A 15827-nucleotide genomic window follows, 5' to 3' on the forward strand; every position below is an offset into this window, starting at 1 on the left:
AAATCTCTATTCAGAAACCACCACAAATATCAAGTAAAATCTGTGTATCACGTTTCAAAGAGTGAAAAAAGGCTGTAAAAATAAATGCTTGGTAATAGGGCTCATTGTGTCCCGTGTATTGTTATTTTTGTAAAATAACCACAAATTCCAGTGTTTAACTATGAGTAATACACATTCCGTACTCTAATAGAAATAAAGCAATCGAAAAACGTTTCGATTTTGTTGCCCCATTGAAATTAACTTCTAAGAAAGGGCGATGACTCATTCACACTAAATACAAACTAATCTCACCCAGATGTATGGGAAAGGTCTTTGAATGACGTCAACGTCATTATAAAACTCAAACAATTATGTTTATTGTTTTTTCAAACAATGTAACAATTTGTGTAATTGTTTACAATGTATTTATGCAATTGTTTTGGATCATGTAGACATTTTTATGCAATTGTTTTGTTTTGTTTTGGGTAGTGTAGACGCAGGTTTAGGACGACGTAAGAAGTTTTTGTCAAACAACCACTGTCAATGTAATGTAGGTAGGTTGTTTATAATCTGTGCCAGTGCCATTGTTATTTTCGCAAGGAAAACTCGGAGAAATAACCTGTAAGTGGGAAACTTCTTGTAACTGTATTTATTTAACAGTTACTCGTAAAATCTTTTCGCAAACCGATAGTTTTTTAAATTGATTAACCAGTAATGAGAGTTAATTGAATTGTGAAGTTAATGCGATACCTATATTTTTGCTTTAACTAAGAAAAATAAGATAATTGTCTTTGACTGTATAATGTAGAGTCGACACCAGACTCTGAGCTACACTTTTGTTACAAACTTTTTTTGGTTAAAATAAATTAAAGAACAAATGAATGCTAGCCACCTCGAAATTAATGGTTTGTGACATTTTTTATGATATTGTTATAGAGCTAAATAAAGTAAAAGTTGTTTGTAGCAACCGCGTTTGCCTCCACCGATATTGCCGCAGCATAATAAAATCATATTTATGTATGACAAAATAACTTAATGGATTATTATTGTTTAATTAAATTATGATACCGAGGTTTTGCACACGTGATACTGTTTTTAATAAAATGTGGAGATACTTAACTGTCGATTTTGTTGAAGATTTATAGTTTAGTGTATAAAAATGTAACTGTAATAGGATGGTAAGGTCGTTTAACTAATGATGTGTCCGTATTCCGTAGCTCAGCGGTCAGAGCAGTCGCGAAAGCGAAAGGACTGTAACGTATACAATCCACATAAACTTAACTTATTTATTATTTACATATTATACTACACAATTATTATAATGAATCTTAACCTACTATTATTAAATACAAATGCTTTATAAATAAAAACTTAAAACTATAAATATAAATAAAAATGAATAAAAACTTAACACTAACTAAATAAACAAACTGACAACGCAGTTCGGTTTCTATGTAGTGATTAATATTTTCTGCGCGCGGGTAACCGGTCCAAGCGCGAGCGCCGGGCGGCCATGTCTAGGCGCGAGCCGAAGATTCAATAGAACGCGAACGGCGACCATTAGCTCTCAACCTTTTGATACGGCCTAATGTGCGTACGCTCTGCGCGCCGCACAATATTTTCGTGTCAGTTTACTTACTTGATTGATACTGATAGAAATCATTATTTTGTATTTGTAAAATACTTGCACTTCAAAATAAATAATAAGTGAAGTGAAACAAATATTTTCCCGTATTGGGTAAGTTGTGCATTTTTCTAGCTTATGTACTATTTAGATTTAAGAACATTAATGATAGTCTGCGTACGAAGGTAACAATAAATTAATTTAACATAATCTAGTTAATACGTGTCTTGGAGTTAACTTGTTTTAATAATGCATGTTAATCTCATACAAAGTTTATGTAATGATAAAAATGAATAATTATTTATTAGGAGTAATAGAATTATGCATTAATGCGTATGTTACCTTCGTACATTTTGTTATTTAGGCAAAGATATCGATGTGCTTAGAATAGTGAAAATTTACCTAGTTGTTATTTGTAATATTGTCCATTATAGAAAAAAAAGGGTAGTATTGCCACTAGCTAAATTGTACCCCGCTTCTGCTATACAAAATCATTATTGTAAATGCCGTTTCACTCAGATTAACGTAATGAATAGAATTATACTCCCGTAGTCGCAGTAGTGTTACCCGGCTTCGCTTGCTCCCTCATCTCATGATTCATGATCATCAATCAATCAACGCGCTAGTGGCAGCCCCTGGATTTACTCGTGCAACTAGTAACTAACTAGTGTATGTACAATTTGACAGGATCACCCTGCGGGTTCTTGGATGGCGAAGACCTGGAGGCGCACTCGGAAGCACAACCTTAACTGGGACTGGAAGCCCGAGGGGAGTAAGGAGTGTGTAAAGTGTCACGGCTGCGGATCTAAGACCAGACCCTACCCTGAGATAGCTTAAATAAATTCTTAGTTTGTTTTCCTCATATTTTGTCAGTTTTATTTATCCCCTAATTAATTAAAACGTGACAAATGGCGCCCAACGTGGGGCCATTTAAAGAACCACCGGCCGTAAACTCTAGAACTTTAGCTCCTGAATATGCTTACCAATCACCAAATAAAAATATTAACAAAAACTCAAATTTCACTAACAATTATAGACAATCGAATAGAACTTACACTAGTAATTACTCAAATTCTAAAACTTTTTTTAACCCAAATCCAAAATCTTATTCAATAGCTGAACCTAATACAACATCAAATGATGAAGTATGTATCTTAGGTAAGCCTAAACCTTATTGTCATCGCTGCCGAGTCGACACCCATGATATGAAGGACTGCAAGGCTGAACGTGCCATTTTCTGTTTCAAGTGTGGAAAGAAGGACGTTCGAACACCAGAATGCCCCACTTGCAACCCCAATATTGCAGAAACTGGTTCAAAAAACTAAAAAGAAATTGGATCAGTAAAGAAGCAACTCTTACCACTAGCTTGGAGTGGCAAAATTGGCTTATCTTTATACGCAGCTTCTTTTCTACATACAAAACTGCTCCAATTTTTAATAATAATAAGCCAAGTAAAGACCCTAGACCATACATAAAAGTAAATATTAACAATATCAAGGACCTCGATATTTACGGTCTCCTTGACTCAGGTTCTGTTATAAGCATCCTTGGAAATGACTCTCACAAGAAGCTAGTAAATTATAATTTTACTTTACATACTGACAATATTTTATCAGTCACCGCAGCTGGTGGCCAAGTACTAACTTCCCGTGGCTACATTCTTTTGCCAATCATATTCGATGGACAATATAATATAATTAAGACCCACGTTATCCCTGAAATCGACTCGGCATTGATCCTCGGTATTGACTTTTGGAAACAATTCAAAATTTTTCCTGATCACCTAAAAAATATAAGTTATTTTAACAATAGCGATCCTACTTTGCATGAAATATCAGGCGAACCTAAACTTCTTTTACACTCTTATGATAATCTTGATATAGAAGAAAGAAGGGTTGCTGACAAGTTGGTAAGCGATTTTAAAAAGATTTCTTTCGAGGAACGAGGTTTGGGTCGGACAAGTTTAATTACACATAGTATTGATACAGGTGATGCGGAGCCAATACGACAAAGGTATTACCGCATGTCACCTGAAAAGCAAAGGATTGTAATTGAACAAGTAGACGAAATGCTTTCCCTTGACGTCATTGAGCCCTGTGAAAGTCCTTGGTTATCTCCGGTATTAGTAGTTACTAAAAAGGACGGCAAGCCCCGTTTTTGTTTGGACAGTAGGAAACTGAATTCAGTTACAAAGAAGGATGCCTACTGCCTTCCTTATGTCTCAGAGATTCTCGACAATCTGAAAGATGCTAGGTATTTGTCCAGTATTGATTTATCAAAAAGTTTCTGGCAAATACCTATAAAAAAGGAGCATCGGGAAAAGACAGCCTTCTATGTACCAGGAAGAGGAACCTTTCAGTTTAAAGTCACTGCTTTTGGCTTGACTAATGCCCCAGCTACTCAGCAACGCCTTGTGGACTCCTTGTTTGGACCTGAATTTGAATCTAACGTATTTGTTTTCGTAGATGACGTCATAATTATAAGTAGAACATTTGAGGAACACTTATCTCTTCTATCGCGTGTTCTGCAAAAACTTAGTAATGCAAACCTAACAATAAATTTGAGTAAGTGTCAGTTCTTCCGCAATCATTTACGTTACCTTGGTTATGTGGTCGACGACAAAGGCTTACGAACCGATCCTGAAAAGATTGAGGCTATCCTCAATTACCCTATCCCCAAAAATAAAAAAGACGTGAAGCGTTTTCTAGGTACGGCTTCCTGGTATAGACGATTTATACCAAACTTTAGTTCTATTGCTGGTCCCTTAAATAAGTTAACCTCAACCAAAAAGACTTCTCCACCGTTTGAATGGTCTGATGAAGCAGATAAAGCATTTCTTAAACTTAAATCACTCTTGGTACAAGCCCCTATCCTAGCATGTCCTAATTTTAATCATCCATTCGAGGTTCACACCGACGCAAGCAACTTCGGTGTAGGAGCCATGCTTTCTCAAACAATAGACGGGGTTGAACACCCGGTTGCGTATATGAGCAAATCTCTTACTGGCCCTGAACGAAATTACAGTGTGACTGAGAGAGAGGCACTCGCTGTCCTAACAGCTCTCGAACACTGGCGTTGTTATTTGGAGAATGGAAGAACTTTCACAGTTTTTACAGACCACTCGGCCCTTAAATGGTTTCTGTCCATCTCCAACCCGACCGGTCGTTTGGCAAGATGGGGAGTGCGTCTGTCTTCTTTCGACTTTGTTATTAAGCATCGCAAGGGCAAAGAACATCTTGTCCCAGACCTTTTGTCAAGATCAGTTCCGGTCGCCTTGGTATCCACTTCACAGGATTCGCCTGCAAGTCAAGATTCATGGTACTTAAATATTTATAATGGCTGCAAAGTTTCACCTACCAGTTACCCTAACTATCGCTTGGAAAACGGTAAACTTTATAGATACATGCGTAACAAGAACTCACTTACTGCAGAATTTGACTGGAAGGAAGTAATACCAAAAGAAGATCGAGACGAAACTATAAAACTTAATCACTCTGAACCCACATGCGGGCACTTTGGTATATTTAAAACTTTCAAAAGATTATGTCTTAAATATTATTGGCCTAAAATGCATAGCAATGTTGCGAGTTTCATCTCCAATTGCGATATCTGTCATGCATATAAATTATCTACACAAGGCACACTTGGTAAAATGGGCAGACCCAAGGAGTGCTGCCGACCATTTCAATCGATCTCGATTGATTTGGTTGGACCCTTACCACCTTCCAGGAAACAACACAGCTACTTATTTGTTGTTACTTGTTGCTTTTCCAAATATTGTTTGTTGTTTCCATTGAGACGAGCTACTGCTGAACTCGTGACCAAACATTTGGAAGACTTTGTGTTTCTTGTTCATGGTGTCCCACAAACCGTAATCCTTGATAATGGCATACAATTCACTAGTCGTGAGCTAGACAAATTATTCAAAGTGTACAAGATTCCAAACGTTAACTTCACACCAAAGTATACCCCTCAAGTCAACACTGTGGAAAGGTACAACAAGACTATAATGACAGCTGTATCTTCCTTCGTAAACGACGACCATCGTTCTTGGGATCTGAATCTGCCAAAAATTCAGTTCGCAATCAACACTTCAATAAACGAAACAACAGGTTATACTCCAGCTTTTCTCGTTCACGGGAGGGAATTAGTAACTTGCGGGTCTCATTACATTGAGAATGACATCCCAAATGAGTTAATTTTCGCTCCTCGAGAAATTTATGCTGAAAACTTAGGATATCTCTCTAATATTTTTAACAAGGTACAAAAAGCACTATGGAACGCTCACGAAAAGAATTCTCAGCGTTATAACTTAAGGCGTAAGGAAGCAGAATATCATGTCGGTGACATAGTTTGGAAGCGTACTTACTTCCAAAGTGACAAAGATGCTTATTATGCTAAAAAGCTCACTCCTAAATATGTTAAATGTAAAATTATTCAAAAACGTTCACCACTCGTTTACGTTTTGGAGGATATGGTTGGTCGTAACTTAGGAGCTTGGCATATCAAAGACTTAAAATCAAACATTTATAAATCACATTAAAAGCGAATCATAAACGGATTAGTTTTCTTATTATTGCGGATTTTGCATAAGGCAAAATCCTTTCTTTCGAAAGGGGGTACTGTAACGTATACAATCCACATAAACTTAACTTATTTATTATTTACATATTATACTACACAATTATTATAATGAATCTTAACCTACTATTATTAAATACAAATGCTTTATAAATAAAAACTTAAAACTATAAATATAAATAAAAATGAATAAAAACTTAACACTAACTAAATAAACAAACTGACAACGCAGTTCGGTTTCTATGTAGTGATTAATATTTTCTGCGCGCGGGTAACCGGTCCAAGCGCGAGCGCCGGGCGGCCATGTCTAGGCGCGAGCCGAAGATTCAATAGAACGCGAACGGCGACCATTAGCTCTCAACCTTTTGATACGGCCTAATGTGCGTACGCTCTGCGCGCCGCACAATATTTTCGTGTCAGTTTACTTACTTGATTGATACTGATAGAAATCATTATTTTGTATTTGTAAAATACTTGCACTTCAAAATAAATAATAAGTGAAGTGAAACAAATATTTTCCCGTATTGGGTAAGTTGTGCATTTTTCTAGCTTATGTACTATTTAGATTTAAGAACATTAATGATAGTCTGCGTACGAAGGTAACAATAAATTAATTTAACATAATCTAGTTAATACGTGTCTTGGAGTTAACTTGTTTTAATAATGCATGTTAATCTCATACAAAGTTTATGTAATGATAAAAATGAATAATTATTTATTAGGAGTAATAGAATTATGCATTAATGCGTATGTTACCTTCGTACATTTTGTTATTTAGGCAAAGATATCGATGTGCTTAGAATAGTGAAAATTTACCTAGTTGTTATTTGTAATATTGTCCATTATAGAAAAAAAAGGGTAGTATTGCCACTAGCTAAATTGTACCCCGCTTCTGCTATACAAAATCATTATTGTAAATGCCGTTTCACTCAGATTAACGTAATGAATAGAATTATACTCCCGTAGTCGCAGTAGTGTTACCCGGCTTCGCTTGCTCCCTCATCTCATGATTCATGATCATCAATCAATCAACGCGCTAGTGGCAGCCCCTGGATTTACTCGTGCAACTAGTAACTAACTAGTGTATGTACAATTTGACAGGATCACCCTGCGGGTTCTTGGATGGCGAAGACCTGGAGGCGCACTCGGAAGCACAACCTTAACTGGGACTGGAAGCCCGAGGGGAGTAAGGAGTGTGTAAAGTGTCACGGCTGCGGATCTAAGACCAGACCCTACCCTGAGATAGCTTAAATAAATTCTTAGTTTGTTTTCCTCATATTTTGTCAGTTTTATTTATCCCCTAATTAATTAAAACGTGACAGGACGTGGGTTCAATTCCCAGGCATCCTTTAAAAAATGTTTAAAAATTACTCATATAGCACACTATACATTTTATCTAGGCGTATCGAAACAACCTGCGAAGACTTTTTTACAACATTAAAAAAAAACGGTCTCATAAAATACTTTCAGTTTTCTGACACTACCTCCAGCTAAGCTAAACGCGTAAGGAATGAGCACTAGCCCTTGAATCAGATTTTCCACCGTTGGTCTATTGTCCCTTACAGACATTAGTTATTTAGTAATGGGACTAAAATGTAAGCCTAGATCCAGCCCTAGCATGGTAGACCACAGAGCACAGACCACCCAAAGCTCCCCGAGGGCCGGTTACGTCACGCGGGAACCGCCATGTTGTGCAAGCCCTGTAATTGTTGTTGTTTGTTTTCTGAACTCTGTTGTTATCCTTGTTTAGAGCTTCATTCAATTCTAATTAACTAGGAAGTTGAATTCACCAATAAGTCCACGGGATAACTTATTAAAAGGACATTTTATCGTACCTCTAAAATATTATAAGTTTTCAGTCAATTAAGCCAATCGGTAACATCGTGTCGTAACGAAAATTAAACCATCAAAAATAATTTGTCCTAAAGTGGCGTCCATATTTATTTTATTTAGTAAGTTCTACCTGTCCCATAACTGTTACAAATGAGGTTAATTTTAGTCGCTCAAAACAAAAAATATACGTAAACTTTAATTACTAAAAAAAACTTCGCATAAATAACGGTACGCACAAAACGGTACATCAACATCGACTTACAGCATTTTATGTTTGTATGTGATATTTTTCTATAAAAATGTAGTAAATCTAGAATTCTTATCACGAGTCAAGGCTGTCAAATGACAAACTCAACCCGCTCCAAGCGAGCGTATAATTCACTCCAGTCGTAAAGGAAGCTGTAAAATCGCAATACAGCGCTATCGTACGATGACATTAAAGCTCAGAATGTATTCTAAAGGTGCGTTCACGCGAAGCATAGTGCACTATTTATAAACGCAGTAAGTAAAATTACTGTTTTTCTGATTTTCTCCAAAGTTAAAGTTAAGGATTATACCTACAAGGATTTTTAGACGCGGATCCAGTATAGTTAAAATTGTGACGTCACACATTTACGGTCTATTGATACATAAATATAAAAATAGTAAGTACTAAAATATTTTTATGCTGACTACTAATCAAAATAATTAAGGAATAAAATGTACGAATTAACAACGGCGTTAAAGTTAATTGAGTTTATTTTACATTAATTGAAAAAAAATCAGCTGGTAAAATAAATAATAACATAATATCCACGTAATTCATAACGTATTATTACTGAGCTAATTATAAATAAGTATTAACATAGTAAATACAAATACCAATTACATTAAATAATTACCTACATTTATGAACAATGTGTGTACAAAGAAAAGTACAAAAGAAAAATTGTTACTCAATAAATAAATAGGTATTTCAATGTGCTAATGAACACAATGTTTTATTTTATTAATATTATTTTGCAAAAATTTCCTTCAAATATGATTGATTAATTAATTTTTATGATGTTTCATGCCGAATGCTACGCGCGACGTGAACGCAGCTTAAAAACCATTTGATGTTTAAATTTCAACCTTATTTCTTAACAAATAAAGGTGACAGTTCTGAAAGCTCATTCTGCGATACTTCAGAGGATGCTATCAAGAAAAAAGCTGTTATCAATAGCAATACTAATAACAAAATAATACAGGGTGTTTGGTGGAAGGTTTGACAAACTTCGTGGGTGTATTGGTAAGGTCATTTTAAGAATACAAGTTCGTCCATTTGACCCTAAGTCCATTTGACCTTTTTTAACTAAAGACGTAATAATATTCGATATTAATACCAAATAAAAAAATCGGTTGATAACAATCGAGAAAAAAATTGAAGCATTTTTAGGTCAAATTTCGGAAAAAATTAAATAAAAATATCCATTAAAAAAAGCAGCTCACTTCTTAGGTCAAATGGGCGAACTTGTATTCTTAAAATGACTTTACCTATACACCCACGAAGTTAACACCCTGTATAATAAAAGCAATAATGGATGCAATAAAATGTTGAGTATTGAGTATACGCCACACAGTCTGTAGTGAGAATTGAACTCTGTTATCGAAGTCGGATCATTTCCATTTGCTAATAGGTAGGGTAAACCGTATAGCTATTGCCCACTTAAGGATTTCAAACACATTGAGATGAAAAATTAAACAAAGTATTTTAATTTATCGACCATTTATGACTTTTTTCTTATAACTCAATAAACTGTTAAACAGAATATTAACAGATTTTAGTTAAAACTTACGTAACTTAGAAAATATTGAAATAAATTTAAAATACTCCAAAAAGTACAGTCATTGCCCATTACTTACACTAATTGCCCACATCAAAGCACAGTAATTGCCCAGTATCTTAAAACAAAATATTCAATTTTAAAATGACAAAATAGGCTTTAAATAAACAAAACAAAACATTAAACTTAAATTCTAGCAGTACAGTCTTCAAAATTTCAAAATAAATTGCGTTTGGCCTTATTAACTATATTATCAAATATTTCTTGAGCTGATGTTGATGAGTCAGAATCGGTAGAGACAGAATCATCTACTTCAAAACATAGATGACGCAAAAATTTGAATTTTATATGTATTTATTTTTTTATCTTCTTTGATATCAGTTCAAGTGGTTGCTCAGAATGTTCAATTAGCTGTTGGTTATTCTTCCCTAAAGCTGTACCTATTTCCTTACAATTAACATTTTCACTAGTAGATTTAACGTAGGATTTTCATTTTTTGTATTTGCGTTTGAATTTTTATCAATTTTTTCAAGCCAAACCATATATTTCAGCAATTTATCTTGTAGATAAATTGTTGGATACATCTTGTACAGCTTCGATCGCTATGCTATATTGAACTTTTGGAGTCTTTGGCATACTGAAAATGAAACATTAAAAGCCATTTCAATATTTATGCCTGTAAATTGCAAAACGAGTCTAGTAATGAGCAACTTAAACACTGCTACTGCATGGTGGCAACACTCTAATAATAATTGCCCTGGGCAATAACTATGCATTAACATATGGCAATAACTGAAATGATGGTGGGCAATAACTAAAAATATACAGATTTACGTGCAGTGATTACCCACCGTTAAAATGACCGTTAGAAATCAAATTTTATCAGTTATTTTCATTGATAATGGAGAAAAGACTTATAATTTCATCATGACTATATACCATTAGTTGAATATTAAATAACTTGCAAAAAAAATTTAACCTCTAAGCAAGTAATTCCTTAGTAAAATTGTTAAAATCTTTATCGGTTTGAGTAACATTTTGACCCGTCTTGACAAAATCCGCCATAACTTTTTTTTTTAGTGTTTCCTATTGTAAATTTTACATACTACTGTACATTGATCTCGGAGCCATCTACTTAGTAAATTCAAATCTACCTAGAGTGATTCAAAGTCAGCACCTGACAATATTATTCTTAAAGCGGGCAATCACTACCAGTGGGCAATCACTCTCTGGTTTACCCTACTTGTAATGTAATCAGTGACCTTTCATCTCCACTAATGTACCTAATAAATAAGAAAGTATACCTATCTGTTTGTATGCTTGTTTATTTATTACGCTTTCAAGGCTAAACAGTAGAACAATTTTTGATGGAAGAAACTAGGAGAAGATCAATGGTGGCTTTAGTCTCTAAGCTACAAAAATGTACTTGAAGGGGTTTCAATTTGACCCTTGATTCTGCTAGGGATGTTAATGGAACTCTAATATTAAAACGTATGCTTTTGATAAGAAAAAAAAAGTGTTTTTTCGTCTATAACAGTCTAACAGACCAATTTCACATGAGTGAAATAGCAGAAATGCTACTAAATTACAAAATAACGTTTTCTCTACAAATTAAACTAGGCTCTCGCAAAAATTACCTTCACATGTCTCATCTTGCTTGATCCTTGCACAATTTTATTGCTGCAATTTAATTCGGCGCCTTATCTTTCGATCAACATTGCTATTTTGGGCCAGAGTCTACAATTTTTCATGTTTTGCCAAAGGTGAACAGCCTAGCTGATGCGTGAGCTTTGGCTAAAGCTGTGAACACACGAAAGCATTGATACTAATTTTGCCATCTTGGTATGAGCAGGCATACGGTACGGGTACGAGGTTAGTTCGATATTAAGATCGTCTTTTGTACTGTTATAAGCGTTTTCTTATCATGAAGAATCTGAAGGTAACACGTATCACTTAAACATAATAGGAATATTAAAGGCTAGGACAACTTCGATCTACTAAAACTCTACTGTTCTCTTAAAATCTTAAAGACTGTACAAAAGGCATTAACTGAAGGAGGTTTATTGAACTCACATGGTCGAAAAAGAGTTTAAAAGATGCGATAAAAGATAATTAGTATCGTGTTTATTACTTCAGCTATACATACATTCATTAGCTTGATGTCATTCATCATGACTTTATTCCTAAAAAATACGAATCGCTGATGACTTATTTTGGTTCTACACCAAGAGATCACGTCTCGTGTGCACCTAGCCTTACTGTTCGATAACCGACATTGCATTAGCCGATGTACAATCAAAACAAACATGGCGATTTGTTATTTCGGTTTATCCTTCCATCTCAGACAAGTGTCGGATTAGATCACCGATCGTTTTGCAACGGTTATGTGGATGACCTTTCCATGTCACGACTTGTTTTTGACAGGCACAATGCACTCGAATGTATTGTGAAGTTGGGCCCCGTTTCTTCCACCACCAAGGCGGAGTGAAGAAGTGTTTTGAATAACCAAGCAGATTTCATTTATTTCATCATTTTCTTTCCTTTCCGCACAGCTCCGCAGTTCTGCACCGCGCCCGCTGCTGTCAAATACTCTAGAAAAATTCGTAGGTCCAACACATCTCTCTTCTCCTTGGCCGTGCCATACTAGTGACATTGGCGTATCTAGGGTTCTTTTTCAGGGGGTGCCTGGTCCTTGATATGCCATGTTGTTTGGGACACTAGACCAATCTGGGGTTATACATATACGCATACGCGCATGCATGACTGGTAGTGGGTACAGTCCGTGTCAAATAATTAGTTCGTTACACTCAAAGTGGCCAAAAGGTGACAACATAACCTTATTCAACAAGCAAAATAAATGAATTTGAATTTATGGATTTACCTATGATCATCATCATCATCATTTCAGCAATAGGACGTCCACTGCTGAACATAGGCCTCCCCCAATGATTTCCACAATGGCCGGTTGGTGGCGGCCTGCATCCAGTGCCATCCCGCTACCTTTATGAGGTCGTCAGTGCACCTTGTGTACGTGGCCTCCACTCCAGAACCTTGCTGCCCCATCGGAAGTCATAATTGCCTATGTTGATACTTATTGTTACAATATAAACATACATAGGTTTATCGGACGCCAGGTGTTCTAGTTCTCCAAGTCGCTAAAGTGGAATAGGATTTCCTGAAGTCGGTTTTCCTTCAAGGAAATTACTGAAGTTACGTAAGCATCCTTGCGGTTAAAATAAATTGTAATTATAGTAATAGTATTTAATGCAGTTATACAATTGTAAAACCCACATTAACATTGATCCAGTGAAGTCATTTCATTGAGAACAATAAATTATGTAGATTTTGTTTTTGGAGTCCTTTCCAGTTAAAATTAAAGTTATGTTTTGTTAATTACTACTGTGGGACATTAGTCCCCCACAAGGTACATTAGTTAGTACCTACTCTAAAAGTACAGCCAGATCAAAGTGAAATAAACTTAACTAGTGAACAGTGGCGGGGCAAGACCTAAATTTGATGTGGGCAAGACAGATTTCGCGAGGCCTTGTTCTGTGGCGACCTGAAGACGGATTTTATGAAATAACTAGCTGACCCGGCGAACTTTGTTCCGCCTTAATGGCAATAAATAAGCAGACTTTTTTTTTAATTTCGAACGGGATAAAAAGTATCCTATGTCCTTCTCCTGGCTCTAAACTACCTCCCTGACAATTTTCAGCTAAATCGGTTCAGCCGTTCTTGAGTTATAAGTGGAGTAACTAACACGACTTTCTTTTATATATATGTTACGGTTAATGTGATAAATTGAAAATTATTAATAATAACCGGTTATTATGAATAATTCCCGACAGTCGCGGTGAAAGTGATAAATTAATCACATTTAACAGTGATTATATAATAATTCAACCTTAGTACTAACAAATTTCATAAAAGAGAACAACATCTTGTGTACGTGCTCGTGTACAGCCAAACTTTTGAACGTTTTGATATCATATATTAATATAATTTGGCATAATGAGTTTGGAATGTTTTTTGCATAATATTACTTTTCCATGATGCCTATAACATAATGTTTTGATTTAAAGTAAAAAATAGGTTAAGGTGCGGCGGGGGTGGCCCTTGGGCCACCCCTAAGCCGCCTATTTAGTTTTATACACACATAAATGACCTCATATTAATCACATTTACCAAATCATGCGGTAATTATTCATAATAACCGGCGATTATTCATAATTTTCACATTTATCACTTTGACCGTAACATATATATATAAAAAAAAACGGGTCAATGGTCTATTCATTGACAGTTTCTGATTTCTTGATTCAGTGATTATTTTTAAAGGAATTTTGCGCCAAAGAATAATGTTTGTCACTTAAAACCGTGTTGTTGCTTAATTTTGTGTCTGATTATGGCTGAATTTGTTTGGAAAAAAAATTTTTAACTACATTGTTTAGCTATCAATAATTTATCCTACTAATATTATAAATGCGAAAGTTTGGATGTCATGTTGTCTGGATGTTTGGATGTCTGGATGTTTGTTACTTTTTCACGCAAAAACTACTGAACGGATTTTGTTGAAACTTTACAGTATTACGGTTTATAACCCAGATTAACATATAGGCTATAATTTATGACGATCTGTGACATACCTACTAAATTTCACGCGGGTGAAACCGCGGGCAAAAGCTAGTATATAATAGTATTTAAAAGTTGAATTTGACATGTGAGCAAAATTTTTGATGCGCGAGGCCCCTTGTTCCGCGAGGCCGTAGGCGGTGGCCCACGTCGCCTACGCCTTACGCCGCCACTGCTAGTGAAGGTAGAGTTGAATTTGAAATCATCAACAAAGATCAGAAGACTAAAGGAGTTCAAAGTCACATTTTTTTTCGACTTACTCAGTCGCAAAGTGGACATGATGAGTAAAAATATATTTGACCATACAAAGAAGAAGAATAAAGGAAGATTTTGTTTCTGTCAAAGAGTATTCGTGCCTCCTCACTCTCGTCTTAACCGTGCAGTTTTTTTGTTGAAATATGTATCAAAAGCAACCTTTTCATTATCCATCTCGCATTTAACGGTATCAAATGAAATAATATCCCATTAAGTTGAAATAAGATACAGTCGTGCTCATCGGCTTCACATTTTTGTTGCAAAATTGATTTTATTACAAATACACAAGGTGCACAGTGTTTCGCTTAATGTGCCGTCTGTGCAACCAGCGGGATTACTCCGAAAAACGTTATCCGAAGTTTCGAATAAATGTCATCCCTCTCACGCAAAGCGAGCTGCCAACATGAGCGAAGGTGACAGATAGAGCCGAAACGTCAGTAGTCCTGCTTTTCGAGTGGTAATTACAAGAGGCAGCGTGGGCGGTATATGACCGCAATGGTAATATACATAAACACCGATTTGGTTTCATTTCAAAACTTTTGTTAAGGGGAAGTTTTAGGTTTTAAAATAATATTCTTTATGCAACAATCCCAACGAATTCTCTACATTTCATTTCAGCACAGAAAAGTAAGTTTAAACAACGCTGAAGACTAGATTCAATCTTAGTCATAGATTCTACCGAGTGATCAATATCGTAAATACATATTGAAAAAATACAAACTGAATTGAGAACCTCCTTTTTTGAAGTCGGTTATTTAAATCAATTATTCGCCTCAATTATGCTCGAAATTATTTGTTCTATGTTTCATTATGTAACTAATACTTCGTTTCAGCTCTGAAACGCTAAATTAGATTTGAAATAAGTCTCAAATTAACACTTTTTCAAGGGTTTGAAATCAATAAATAGTAGAGTTGGTGCATAGTGACGTCAGTGGTTTCTAGTGTCTACAAAATATGGAAAAAATCTTGTTTTGATAATCGCTTTTTGATCGCACTTGACGTCTTCATCTACACATATTTGGATAGGTACCTATGATAAACTTCAAACGCCAGTCGTGCCAAAGAATATTGCCTTAAATGCATTAATTTGTTGAAGCATGTTCTTTCGGTGGCTTGCA

The 15827-nt window shown here is 35.4% G+C and overlaps 1 protein-coding gene and 2 long non-coding RNA genes across 3 annotated transcripts in view; all 3 read left to right on the forward strand.

Annotated features, from left to right (window-relative positions):
* Positions 1-15827, forward strand: part of LOC135084487 (uncharacterized) — a 131595-nt gene that overhangs the window by 58656 nt on the left and 57112 nt on the right. The window lies entirely within an intron of this gene.
* LOC135084612 (uncharacterized) lies at positions 1295-2467 on the forward strand. Its single transcript, XR_010259904.1, has 2 exons — positions 1295-1717; positions 2291-2467. It is a non-coding gene; the product is annotated as an uncharacterized LOC135084612 (long non-coding RNA).
* LOC135084456 (uncharacterized) lies at positions 2676-7462 on the forward strand. Its single transcript, XR_010259844.1, has 2 exons — positions 2676-6712; positions 7286-7462. It is a non-coding gene; the product is annotated as an uncharacterized LOC135084456 (long non-coding RNA).

This window comes from Ostrinia nubilalis, chromosome 26 (genome assembly GCF_963855985.1).
Source record: "Ostrinia nubilalis chromosome 26, ilOstNubi1.1, whole genome shotgun sequence".
NCBI classification, from domain to species: Eukaryota; Metazoa; Arthropoda; class Insecta; order Lepidoptera; family Crambidae; genus Ostrinia; species Ostrinia nubilalis.